Genomic DNA, 12,359 nt, shown 5'->3' with positions numbered 1-12,359 from the left:
GCCATATTGTGACTTGTACACAAATTGAATAGAAATATCATTAACAACGGTATTAACTGGGATATGTGAGACAACTTTGATCGCCTTGACCATTGTCCTCAAGACAATGGCACCCAAGTGCTTGTTAGTGCCAAGTATAATTTGAATTGGCTCTGGAAATACTCTTTTGTGTTACAGGACTTGCTATTTGCATACTTTCTGTGGCGTAAGAAGAATCAAAAGTGTACGTGTAAGTGGCACAAAGGTTAGCCTAACTGCAAGGACTGATGAGAGTGTTTCAAAACTGATTGGCAATTGAGGACAATAGAATGGAGAAAGCGGTAATGAGAAGGAGACGAATAACCAGAAAGGCTGGGCAAACAGAACTTCAGATTTAGAGACAAGGAAGGGCCTTGATATCCTCAGAGCGTGTAAGGGAGTTTGAAGCAATTTTTAGCTTTCTGTAAAAGAAAACTATTGAGATGGCTTTGTCTGGCCGTCCGCCCTCAGATCTTAAAAACTACTGAGGCTAGAGGGCTGCAAATTGGTATGTTGATCATCCACTCTCCAATCATCAAACATACCAAATTGCAGCCCTCTAGCCTCCGCAGTAGTTTTTATTTTATTTAAGGTTAAGGTTAGTCATGGGTCGTGCGTCTGGCGCAGCTAGAGGTGCCAGCCGCCGACGCATCTTCACTTGAACGCATCGGGGGATCAACTGAGCGCTGACTGATCGTGGCTGAGATTTCATACTGTAGCGCATCGAGAGTTTCATACAGCATATAATGCTGTATGCGGTGTACGAGGTAGTCTATGGAGTCAAAAGATATTAGTTTGACGTAGCCAAAGTTCACGAGGTGTAAAATAAAACTATTGTCTTTTTCGGGTTTGCATCCTGAAGACTTTTTCAACCCATTCCCGACTTAACAATGTTTTGATTACATAAACAAGTTTTACACGGATAGGTACAAAAGTATGTAAACGTTTCGAGAATAATTCTAACTAATGAAGTATTCCAATAGCTATTTAAGATCCTTTTCAATCTTAGGGGAATGATGTCAGCAAACATTCCGTCACAAAACTAAGAATAAGGGTTAAATAGCTTTAGAAAGATACTAGAAAAGCTAATCGTACAGAAGAGTCCAAATTTAAAGAAAATTTCCATTTTAGTTTAGAATTTTTTACTGAGCATAGGATCGTAATTTGTTAAGTGCCATTCCCCAGCATGAACAAATGGAAACAACTTGCAAATAAATCACAACTGTAGGCACGAGTATTGAAAAACTGCTCCAGTTTTCAGAGACAGATCTGAATATTCCAGTGTTTTGTAAAGATACTGTTTTATATCCTGGTTACATCAGAACCACAGGATATTTCTGCCCCAAAATTGTTGATACTGAAGAAATCCTTCAGTAACCTGTTTCTAATTCTAAAAAATCCCTGAGGGTTTAAAGAAGATGGCCTTTTCTATCCTGCCAGTCATGCTTCATCCATATTCAGTCCTCTCCAGTTATCTCTCTGTATCACTGAAAACAAGTTCTCAGGCCAGTACTAGTCACAAAGAAGTTGAATGTTACTTCCACGGGGGATCACATATCACTTGTTTATTCCAGCTAGACCACACAAATATGTTTTTCAATTGATAAAGTCTCATTCTCTGGTTTTTCTATCTTCAAAAGTTCTAAAAGTCCACCTGGACACTGATAATATAGTAGCTGATGCCCTCTGACGTTTTCAAGTCTATGTCTGTTTCTACTAGGAATCTTACATGGAGGTTTGTGCTCTGGATATAATCCAAAACTATATCCAAAACTACTGAGGCTAGAGGGCTGCAATTTGGTATGCTTGGTGATTGGAGGGTGGATGATCAACATACCAATTTACAACCCTCTAGCCTCAATAGTTTTTAAGATCTGAGGCCGGACAGAAAAAGTGAGAACAGACAGACAAAGCCGGCACAATAATTCTCTTTTATAGAAAACTAATAAAAAATTGTCAAAGTTTTTTCGGCGCAATCGACCTTTCTGTACAGCGTATAATCAAGGCCACCGAAAATAGATCTAGTTTTCGGTGGACTAATATATATATATATATATATATATATATATATATATATATATATATATATATATATATATATATATAAATATATATATATATATATATATATATATATATATATATGCACACATATACATATATATGTATATATGCATATCTACCCATAAATGTATAAATTTTACATATTCATAACAATAACAGAAACATATGAATTTTTTTTCCACTAGAAATGGCCTTTGTATCTATTACTGGAATTGCATCCCGTGTCACTGAGACCCGCGCACTTCCTCATTATCTCATGAGGTCATTTACATCTGAGATGGTAATTAGTGGGGGATAATTATGCATAATTGTCCTTAATTGTCTCCTTTTTCTCATGCAACATTTGTATTCTCCCTCTAAATTCTTCAGCAATTCGTGTGCTCGGTATCTGGTGAAATCGGATTTCAGAACTGAAGTGAATCGTTATTTTTTTAGAGGGATTGTACGTTCCCCCAATAATTAGCGTTTCTCAAGCTCATAAACACATGTTCCTTTTCCCCTCGGGATTGATTCCTTTATTATCAAAATTCCTCTTTTAAACTCAGTACATTGAAAACTTTCTGTTTTTCTAAATGTTACCATTCATCGGCAGCAGCTAAGGATTTTTTAAACCATTTTAGATAGCTTCGTGTGAATGTGAGCTCATATTACGTAACTATGTAGACCGCGCTATATATTCAGTGAAATGTATACCCATATATTTGTTTTTTATGTTACGCATAGTATTCTCTCGTATTGAGTTCTCAGTTCTCAGGTAATAATTACAAAACTTTCAACAAACAATTACTAGGTAACATACTGCCATTGATATATATATATGACGCAGTTGTAAAACTATTCTAACGTCACTAGTATTTTTTGAAACGTGAGTGCTATTAATATCTTGCTATATAAAACTACCACTGACCCGTTTGATCATAGTTTTATTCAGTGATTTCCGTTTGGGTATCAGCTTGAAACTGAATAGCCGTAATTCATCTTAGTATCTTCAAAATGTGAAATTATTAACAAAAATAAAAAGTAATAATGAAGAGTTGAAGGTATTCAAAAAAAAAAATTTTTTTTAAATACTAGTGATTAGGATCTGCTCCTCACCTCTTCGCCTTTCTGGGATCAATAATAATAATAATAATAATAATAATAATAATAATAATAATAATAATAATAATAATAATAATAATAATAATAATAATAATAACAATAATAATAATAATAATTCCAAAGCTTTGTAACTGCCCTCGCCAGTCATACATTGCGTGAACGGAATGTTGGCCAGATAATCCGATCAGCATTTGAGGAGAGGCTCGTGTCGTGTCAGCTTCCGGTCATTAATGCAACTGGAAACGAAAACTTCTGCAGTTCGACTCAATCGTGCAGTCATGTTCTCAGGTGATCCTATTAGCGCGACGTATCTTCTTATCACTCGGTTCACCTGCAGCGTCCAGGTAGATAGGTCATTAGCGCAAAATGGTCCACCACACTAATCTGTTCGGTGTCACGCAACGGCTCGAGTTGCCGAGTATTATTAATATCTTCCTTCGATTTTCGTGCGTCATTAAAGTGAAACTAACTACTTAATGCAAGTCTTCATCAACAATTTTGCAACGTGCACAAATACAGACGATTCAAATCGTGACATACTCCCGCACTACGCTTACTTTCGTGACTGTCCGAGTGAATCGTGGGGAAAAGCATACTCGGCAACTCAGTCGACCTCATGGCCCAGGCACCTGGCCTAACAAACTTTCAGTTGCCGTCTTACGTCGTCATGGCAAAGTACGAACGTGACCGGCCGTGATTGTTTTGCTCGACTCGTCTTGCTTGACGGAAGCTGGAGTTGTACTGCACGTGGTAGAGTGAATTCGTTTTTTAGGTAACTGGGTGTCAAGTGCCATTTGTCTGATATTGTTTCTTTATTTTGATAAACCAAATGTAATTCCTCTGTAATATTTGTTGATATTTATCTCTTCATTCTCGATTTTCATGATTCCGGAGTTTTAATGTTTTACTGAATTTTGTTCGTCATTTTTATTGTCTTCATCCTTCCCTTCAACCATATCTATAGAAGCTTTGCAAATCAAGAGCTACTGCGCTTTTTCCACAAGGGCGTTTGCGCATTTTTAAGATTAACAAAAATACTGAGAGAAACCGTAAGCTAATTTTCAGTCCTGTTGATCTCTACCGTTTTAAGTTACATGAAGTTTTTACGAGTTTGTGTTTTTTTTTTTCATTTTATAACTATATAAGAGGATTAGTACTTTTTTTGACTGTGCATGAGTGTTCTGAAGTCTTCTTCAGCAAATTATTCAGCATCACAAAGCAAATGTTTACTTTTTGTGGTTGGGGCCTGGTTGTTCCGAAAAACTAGTTTTATATATATATATATATATATATATATATATATATATATATATATATATATATATATATATATATATATATATATATATATATATGTGTGTGTGTGTGTGTGTGTGTGTGTGTGTGTGTGTGTCTGTATATAAAACATGACAGATACACAAAGCCTATGACGGTTACGGTAAAACTAGCGCTTACTCTAATGACTAGAAACTGATACTCAACTTATGATGAGGAAAGGAAAAGATCATGAAGACTAACAACTTTTTCTTCTCTCTCTTTATCTCACGAAAAGAGGGGGAGGCGATTTGACAGGACAATTATTCGTGAAATCAGATTGTTATCGATTCTCGTGTTGGCGAAGTATTTGGGCGTCACGCGGTAGACTATTCTATTCAAAGATACCATCTAGAATCTCCCTGAGTTATAGGGGGCACTTTACTCCTGCCTCGTCCCGATGGATTCGAAAAATACCGCTCTATATATATTTATGTTTTTTCTTTTTCCTTCGTTACTCGGTTTTCTTTGTTTTATATTTTCTGTTCCATTTCAGTTTATTTGTTGATTACAAGTGTTCTCTCAGTTTAATTATCATTTAATCTCTTATAATGCCCAATAACGATAAATATCTTCCATTTTACAATTTGCTATTAAAAGTGAAATTTCCATAGTGGAATTCTAAAGCTTAATTCAAACGATCTGTTCCCAATAAAAACTGCACATTTATTGTCCTTAAAACATACATCCAACTTTCTTACATTTTCTTTTAAAATTACGAGAATCATTTTAAAACGCTGTCCACTTATATATATATATATATATATATATATATATATATATATATATATATATATATATATATATATATATATATATATATATGTATGTATGTATGTTTGTTGGTTGCTTTAATGCCAATTATCAAAAAGGTCGATGAAATTACAAGCCGTTTTGTTTTTGTTTTTTTTTTGTACCTATTATATCCCAGTAAATATTCCGTAAATTTTTGAATTTCTTTCTGGATTCTTATTTTCCTTTTAATTATCCCCAAGCCAAATTCTTCCGGGGGAATACGATGCATCACGGAAGAAACAAGATCGAGGAAACACTTTAAGGGTTTCCTTAATCTTTTGTGCCACAACAATGGGTACCCAAAGAACCGTCTTGTAGGCTAATTAGATAGTAACGTTTCATAACTTGCAGGAAGTATATTTGAATTACCTTCCTACAAGTTATGAAACGTTGCTATCTAATTAGCCTGGTGTTCAAATTGTGAGTTAAAGACATTTCGAAGTACAGAGAGAGAGAGAGAACGCTTCTTTCATGTCATAAAGCCGCAACAAAACAAGACTGCAATAGGAGAAAGATAAAAGAAGGAGAAATTCAGATCAACTTGACAAAATAAGCCTTTGTTAAGTGGAAATTCAAGGAATTTTCTTGGCGAAATCTACCTCAGGGAGAGAGAGAGAGAGACGGAGACGAGAGAGGTGCTCTTCATGACCAAACAAACTATAACTTAGGCTCAGTCACCGTAAAATGATTGATGAAAAAGAGGGGACGAACCTATGAAATTGGTCTTCCGTTTTCGCATATGACTTTTAGCACGCAATCTCTCTCTCTCTCTCTCTCTCTCTCTCTCTCTTTCTCTCTCTCTCTCTCTCTCTCTCGCCTTTATTCAGTCTCTGACGTCACTTATCCATCCTGTATTGTGGCTTTTCAGAAAGTTATTAGAGCTTACAGATTTCTATTTTATCAGTCTCAAACGGGGAAAATTCTATGAACAGGAGTAACTTTGCCAAAAAATGTTCATTTCTGAGACTTCCTCTCAACGAAAAACTGATATTTTATTATATATATATATATATATATATGTGTGTGCTGTGTGTGTGTGTGTTTGTGCACGTGTATGTCTGTGTCTGTGTGTGTATATTCTAGATTCAGTTTAAAAGACAAAAAATGGAGGAGTATTTTTCGAAGTGGATGCAGTTCTGGGTCGATGGAGGTAAAGCTCTGGAAAATTTGCTAAATATTGAGAACATATCAAAGGCAGAGCTGAAAGAAGCAAGACTGGAATGAATTAGTGTAAGTCTGATAATGTTTGTGAAAGTGGCTTCTGGGAACTTAAGAAAGGCAATTATTGGCTGAAGAATGAGAAGGCACCAGCATCTGATATAGTTACAAGGCATAATCTTGCGATATAGTAGTGACAGCCTGATTCCCTGGCTGACCAGAGTGTGTAAGGTATGTTCGGATGAGGGAAAGGTTCGAAAGTAATGGGTTCGAGGAATAATTATTTCATTGTTTAAAGGTAGAGGTGACAGAGGCGACTTAAAGAATTACAGAATCATTACATTACCAGAGAAGGTGTATTGCATGAATTTGACTGAGGAAGTAATATATAAAGTAAGGAAAGGACATTGTGGGATTTGGTAATAAAAGGATTTTGGGAATCAACCATGAGAGGGAGTTAAAAAAAGCAATGAGGAGTCTAGATAGGATATATGGTACAGAGGATAAGTTGCTGAGTGTGATTAAGTTTGTATGATAAAATTAAACCACGGGTTAGAATATGCAGACGGGTGAGTGACAACTAAAGTGTAGAAATAGATCAGAGACAAGAGTGTGTTAGGTCTCCATAGATCTTCAATATCTTAGTGGGTGGAGTATTGGTGGTTGTTAGAAAAATGACAGTAGATGAAATGCAGAAGGGAGGATGTTTGCAGATGATACAATACTGACTAGGGAGAAACTGAGCATGAAAGTGTTTGCAAGAGAAGACAAAGTAAATGAGCGCCAAAATGTAAGATTATGAGGGTAAATGGCAGCCAAGAGAATGGAAGAATGAATGTTAATGTGGAAGGTGGAAGAAAGAAGCAGGACGAGCAAGAAATGTAGTAGGGTGTTTGCGAAGGACTGGACAGAGACTTGAAATGTCTATGAAGGACAATGTAAGAATGTACAGAGATTGTTGGGCCACCTCTCTTTTATAAGAATGAAGCGAGGATGTTGAAAGAGGATGGAAGAAAAGGGTTGAAACTGATGAGATGAACTGTTCGCCTAGTAAATGTGGTATCTGAAGGTGTGAGATATGTGGAGATACATAGAACTGGTATAAAGCTTAGTATAAGTGAAAAATGAGAGTAAACCCAGAAAACTGGAGGAAAAGGTGACGTAAAAACGAAAAATTCATTCGTTTTGTCGGTGTTTAGGTGTTTGTCATGGGGTAGGAGTTTGATTTTGAGTTGAAAACCTTTCTGGGGTGACATAGAGGCCGCGTGCAAAATTTTGTCTGGGTTTGTCAAGCGGTTTGGATTTCTACAGAAGCCAAACAGATATACAAACATTCACTTTATATATATGTGTGTGTGTGTGAATGTGTGTATATATATATTATATAAGTGTGTGTGTGTGTGTGGGGGTGTATAACAAAAAACAGTTTTTTGTAGCAAACACTTCAGTGTACGATCCCCCTGCTCTCTGAACGTAAAAGGCAAGACAAAGCACGGCACAATTTATAGCCAAATATTTACCGCTGAGCCTTTCGCTTTGACTTCATACGCATTAAATTCACATTAGAGAACATTTAATCCAACGTTACTGTCGCCACCGTGGCGTCATAATGCCGAGTTTCCGTAAAATGAATTCCGCCATAATTGCCTTTTACGACCATGCAATGATAATTATTTCCGCGTGTAAGCGCTGCCTCCGGACTTGGCTTTGTGGCCACTGTCATGTGTTACTCTTTCATGAACGTTAGATTTAAAATGAGCTGTTCGTATTTTACTTACGGTGAAAGGATTACCTTGAGGTCTTTTGTAACAGGAGCTTTTAAATCCCATTTATTTTGGAAGTAAAGAGGAATAGTGTGGAATATAGTGCCATTGTTAGTTTCTAGTATTTACATGAGAATGATAGAATTTCAAGTTTATTCTCAATATTTACTCCTTGACTGAACTGGATTAAGGCAGAGCCCATTAATTAGATCTCAGCTTCCTCTCATATGACGGCGGTAATAAGAGAACAAAAGGATCAGTGATCCATTCGTAGTTAAAGTTCGGATGGTAATTGGTATCAGTTCATTAGTAGCAGAGCAAATAATCGTTCTTTGATCCAGGAATAGTCTAGCGTACCAGTGATTCTTTTGCTGCCTCCCTTTACTTTGTTATATATATAGATATAGATATATATATATATATATATATATATATATATATATATATATATATATATATATATATATATATATTTATATGTATACATGTGTGTGTGTGTTTTTGTATAGATATATATGTGTGTATGTATGTATAATATATATATATATACATAATTTATATATTCACTCTTGCACTGTAAGTACAACTTTATAATGTATGATTACACATGAAAAATAGTTTTGCGTTGCGCGTAATTTACAAACAATTTGTCCTTGATCATGCTCAAGTGACTCACACCTGCTTTGGAAGTTTTATTTATATTCTTTTTAGAACATTTATAATTTACTTCCCCACAGGGGCATTGAGAGAATTGGAACATTGGTAGTAGAGCCCCTTATACGGAAATTTAAGGACGGAGTCAGAACTTCAGAATTTATCTTGGCCAAACTTATACAGAACTGCATTACACCTAAAGTAACGTAAAATAATATATATACAACTCTATACCTCACACATACAAGAGTAACCATGACTGAATTAACCCACATTTAGTAATGAGAAAAAGAGTGATATTGAAATGAAGCCCTTATTTATTAACAAAGTGCACTTTCTGCCTTGAAGGAAACTTCATCGTAAGTCAGAGTAAATAAGCATAAGTCGTAGAGGACTCATTTGACAAAGCAGGTATTTTCAGGTAGATCACAGTTAAATGTTTCTGTGGGAACCCAGATTTTAAACTGCAGTGGAAAAACCACGCGAAAAAGAACGTTAGCCAGCTTGACCTGTCGTGCCTAAACGGATTATATCTTTGGCTGGGTAAAGGTGGGGTGGTATGACGATTGGGGGAAGGGAGTTATAAAGGCTTCGCTTATTATTGACGTTTGTCGTAGTGGTCGCATGAATAAAAATCTATCTGAGGATTAGCGACTTCGCCTTCATATAACTGACCGAAATTCTTCAATCCGCTTCGTTTTGCGTTCTCAAGACCACCTTTTACCAAATTGAAGGAACCAAGTCCCGGAGTTTCGCGGATTAAACTGTCCATCAAGAGATTATCCTTTCCGGTCTAGGCTTCGCAATATGTTATGATAGAAGATGATAAATCATGAGCTCGTCCTAATGATGCATGATATTCACTCTTCTGCTTGTGGCCTAATGACGCAAAACTTTTACGTCAAGAATTTTACCTCTTCCATAAAATAGGAGATTGAAAGCAAAAACCTGCGGTCTTGACAAAATAAATGGGTCAAATATCCAAAATATTCGACAGCTTGATTAAGAACGTTTTAAGATATAGTTATCACCGATATTATTATCATAAAATCATCCAGGATCATTTTTGATGGCCAGCCTATCTGCCCTCGTTTGGCCCATCAGAAAGAACCCATTAATCTGTCAATTATAGTATTAAGGTTTCCTTAATAACTTATTTTCCTTTGCCATAACTGTTTTTAACAGATATAACTTTCATCTCCTTTTGAATGTCGTAAGATTTTTACACGCCTTTAGAGGAAAGTGTGTATTGCAATATATTTGTTTCTTCTTTAAAGAAACAAAGATAATTCTCAATATTTAACTCATGTTAGCAAATTTTTGTTTTCATATTGAGGACCTTTATTGTTGTAGCACCAAGCTGATTCAAGATCAATTAATCAAAAATTTAAATACTCGAATGCGACAAATATCCATAATGAAAGATAAAGAATAATATACTCTCAAAGATAGCATAATTTCTATAAAAAGTGGTGTGTTTTGATTCAAGCAATCTTAAGGTAGATACAATGACGAAGAATAAACTGATTCATATTCAGATGAACGATTGAAATATAGGTTAACGTGAAAACTTTCATGCTCCTAGTATCATGCAACAACCTCGACATCGCGGCAAAATAAATCGCCCCCTGGTCTCGCCAAACACAGCAATGGGCGAAGAAATACAAGATTAATTATCTTAATGCAGAGAGTGTGTAAAATCATTGGCTTACACTTCCCAGTACTGAAGTCGATAATAGTAATTACCTGAGGGTGGCAGTTAGCACGAAGTTATTTCTTGGGAGCGTATTAGCGTGTGGGTGATGTCCGGTGGCGTCGCTATCAATTCGCTGTGTCAAAATGTTTGCCTTCGTTGATGGCTTCGAACACGCGTGCCCAGTTTCTTTGATGGGAAAATGGCCAGGCGGGGAAGTCGTTGATGAGTTAATATTTCGTATTAATGAATACTTCACGAAAAAGGCAGGCAAACGGATAGAATATTCGCAGAATAACTCACACAAACATAGGCTTGAATAATATATACGTATATAAATGTGTGTGTTCGTGTGTATGTATGTATGTGTGTGTAGGCGTTCAACTGCATACCTTTTCCACATTGCAGGGGAGGACTTCAAAATGTTTGAGCCATTTGCTTAATCGCAACTGCACTGGGATGATGCTTCTATCTACCGTACATATACGCGCTTTACATGAGAAATGACCCATCCCAACCGATGAACTCCTGGGTACCTAATTTATTGCTTCGTTACTGGCCGTAATAGATTATTTGCGAAACTGATCCACGTCTCCCACCCGTACCCTACTGGGATCGATCTGGTGTTACTCCTTGTCAAGAGAACACCGATATTGCTTTAAGTATAATTATACAGGTGCCGTGAATCCTAAGTTGCTCAAAAGTAATCATGCAAATTGAAGGTTTGCCTTACAGCTGTCGACCGTCGATCCTTTTTTTTGAATTCAAGGGAATGGGTAAGTTGAAGGCAAAGGCTGAAATTAACATAATTTGTAATAACGGAGCAGAGAGAGAGACATTACAAGGCTACCAGAAAATCAACCTTAACATTTAGGCTTAGGAAATGGTGCTAAGATATTTGGCCTACGCTCAAACGAAAAGATGAATTCTTGATTTCGCGTGAAAATTAAACGTTTAACAAAGTGGCATAGGTCAACAACATTCATTGCGCTTCGGAAAAGGATAAACAAAACATTCTCTCTCTCTCTCTCTCTCTCTCTCTCTCTCTCTCTCTCTCTCTCTCTCTCTCTCTCTCTCTCTCTCTCGTGACTTGTGCTGCTCACCCCCTGACACCTATCATGCCAGATAATCCTTTCATTTATCATACATATATAAAAAGTACATTATACACGCGAATGGCAGGTGGACTAAAACGCTATGCTTATTACTGGCGAGCGGATTAACACTGCAGGCATCACGAGAGAGGTCATTCTCATTGTAGAAAAATTTTTACAATGAATAAGAATTGAAAGATGACCTTCATTTTTTTCTCGTCTTTGTTTGTCATTATTGTTATTTTCTATTGTGTAACAAAAACAGTGGATAATAGCATGTAAAATAAAAATAATTATCATTATTATAATCGTTTTTACTATTTGACAGAACCCAAAGGTATTCTTTTTAAACTTAAATTTCATGGATAAGAAAAAAATTTCGCGTTTTCAAAAGAGAAAATGGTTTTTAGAGACTGCAAATGCATGAACGTCAACTTATTTTGATATTCTCATGCACTCGTAATCTTTTGCGGAATCGCGAAAAATGCATTTACCTGACGCAAAAAAAAAAAAAATCCAACTCTGACCTCGAAATAATACCGTGTTTTTCACACAAATTATATATTTCTAAAAGAAGGAAGAAAAACGTAGTGACAGTAATTTTTTTAAATTTTATTCTGAGGCCTTATTCAGACACGAATAAAAAGAAAAAAAAACCAATAGAAAAAATATGAAACCAAAAGGGAGAATAGAAATGGATACTAA

Source organism: Macrobrachium rosenbergii, chromosome 44 (genome assembly GCF_040412425.1).
Source record: "Macrobrachium rosenbergii isolate ZJJX-2024 chromosome 44, ASM4041242v1, whole genome shotgun sequence".
Lineage (NCBI taxonomy): Eukaryota > Metazoa > Arthropoda > Malacostraca > Decapoda > Palaemonidae > Macrobrachium > Macrobrachium rosenbergii.
The sequence above is the reverse complement of the archived record's forward strand: the minus strand, read 5'-3'. Positions refer to the sequence as shown.